Raw genomic sequence first — 2,612 nt, 5'->3', positions numbered from 1 at the left:
GTCTGTCTGTACATCCCAGTCAGTGTCTGTCTGCACCAGTTTGTCTGCACCTGTCTGTCTGTACAGCCTAGTAAGTGTCTGTCTGCACCTGTCTGTCTGTACAGCCCAGTCAGTGTCTGTCTGCACCTGTCTGTCTGCACCTGTCTGCCGGTACAGCCCAGTAAGTGTCTGTCTGCACCTGTCTGTCTGTACAGCCTAGTAAGTGTCTGTCTGCACCTGTCTGTCTGCATCTTTCTGTCTGTATAGCCCAGTCAGTGTCTGTCTGCACCTGTCTGTCTGTACAGCCTAGTAAGTGTCTGTCTGCACCTGTCTGTCTGCATCTGTCTGTCTGTACAGCCCAGTCAGTGTCTGTCTGCACCTGTCTGTCTGTACAGCCCAGTAAGTGTCTGTCTGCACCTGTCTGTCTGTACAGCCCAGTCAGGGTCTGTCTGCACCTGTCTGTCTGTACAGCCCAGTCAGTGTCTGACTGCACCTGTCTGTCTGCACCTGTCTGTCTCTACAGCCCAATAAGTGTCTGTCTGCACCTGTCTGTCTGTACAGCCCAGTCAGTGTCTGTCTGCACCTGTCTGTCTGCACCTGTCTGCCGGTACAGCCCAGTAAGTGTCTGTCTGCACCTGTCTGTCTGTACAGCCTAGTAAGTGTCTGTCTGCACCTGTCTGTCTGCATCTTTCTGTCTGTATAGCCCAGTCAGTGTCTGTCTGCACCTGTCTGTCTGTACAGCCTAGTAAGTGTCTGTCTGCACCTGTCTGTCTGCATCTGTCTGTCTGTACAGCCCAGTCAGTGTCTGTCTGCACCTGTCTGTCTGTACAGCCCAGTAAGTGTCTGTCTGCACTTGTCTGTCTGTACAGCCCAGTCAGTGTCTGTCTGCACCTGTCTGTCTGTACAGCCCAGTAAGTGTCTGTCTGCACCTGTCTGTCTGTACAGCCCAGTCAGGGTCTGTCTGCACCTGTCTGTCTGTACAGCCCAGTCAGTGTCTGACTGCACCTGTCTGTCTGCACCTGTCTGTCTCTACAGCCCAATAAGTGTCTGTCTGCACCTGTCTGTCTATACATTCCAGTCGGTGTGTGTCAGCCTCTCACCCACACTGAGTACTAATTGCTAATCCAATCAAATTAGAGGTGTAATTGTTAGGCTCTTGAGAAGAGGCTAATGGTAGTATTACCTCTTTCAGGTACTGAGGAGAGACGGGCAGAGAGAGGCAGAGCTGGTCTTCGCTGGCAGGTGAACCATGCTGGCATGATGAGTAACCTTGACTGAGACCTGGCCTAGGCCTTAGCTCAGCAGGCTAACACAGGAGAGGCTTTAGCTCAGCAGGCTAACACAGGACAGGCTTTAGCTCAGCAGGCTAACACAGGAGAGGATTTAGCTCAGCAGGCTAACACAGGAGAGGCTTTAGCTCAGCAGGCTAGCACAGGAGAGGTTTTAGCTCAGCAGGCTAACACAGGAGAGCCGTATTCAAACTTAGACTGGGCATCATCTCCTCATTACACTGGTGTGTACACACACACACACACACACACACATGCACACACACACACACTTCCCCAGTCTGCAAGAGGACAGCACTATTTGTTCCTAATATAGCTCTGTGGGATATAGAAAACCATGGACTTCAGATTGAGAGGATTCACACAGCTAGATGAAGAATTTGTCTGCATCCCAAATAGCACCCTATTCCCTATGCAGTGCACTACTTTAGACCTAGACCCATGGGACTCTTGTCAAAAGTAATATTCTATAGGGAATAGTGTTCAATTTGGGACGTAGCCATTAACCTCTCTAGGGTATGCGGGACACTAGCGTCCCATCTGGCCAACATCCAGTGAGATTGCAGAGCGCCAAATTCAATTACAGAAATACTCATTATAAAAATTCAGAAAACAAAACATATTTTACATAGGTTAAAATATTAACTTCTTGTGAATCCAACCACGGTGATTTAAAAAATGTTTTACGGCGAAAGCATACCATGCGATTATTTGAGAACATGGCCCAGTTGACAAATTATTACAAACAGTAACCAGCCAAGCAGAAGCGTTACAAAACTCAGAAATAGAGATACAATTAATCTCTTACCTTTGATGATCTTCATATGGTGGCACTCAGAAGACATTCACTTACTCAATAAATGTTCCTTTTGTTCGATAAAGTCTCTTTATATCCAAAAACCTCCGTTTTGTTTGGCGTTTTCTTCAGTAATCCACAGGCTCAAACGCATTCAAAACAGGCAGACAAAAAAATCTAAATTGTATCCGTAAAGTTCATAGAAACATGTCAAACAATGTTTATATTCAATCCTCAGGTTGTTTTTAAGCCTAAATAATCTATAATATTTAAACCGGACAATAACGTCATCAATATAAAAGGTAAACGGGAAAGGCACTCTCTCGGTCGTGCGCATGAAAAAGCTCTGTGACACGGCAGGGTCCACTCATTCAGACTGCTCTTACTCCCTCATTTTTCAGAATACAAGCCTGAAACAATTTCTAAAGACTGTTGACATCGAGTGGAAGGCATAGGAACTTGCAAAATAGGCAAAATATTAATTTATATTAATTTCCAGTTTTTTTTCCCCCTGAAAGGTCTGATAACAAGCCCTGCCACCAAACAGC

This window comes from Oncorhynchus clarkii, chromosome 32 (genome assembly GCF_045791955.1).
Source record: "Oncorhynchus clarkii lewisi isolate Uvic-CL-2024 chromosome 32, UVic_Ocla_1.0, whole genome shotgun sequence".
Taxonomy (NCBI): Eukaryota; Metazoa; Chordata; class Actinopteri; order Salmoniformes; family Salmonidae; genus Oncorhynchus; species Oncorhynchus clarkii.
The sequence above is the reverse complement of the archived record's forward strand: the minus strand, read 5'-3'. Positions refer to the sequence as shown.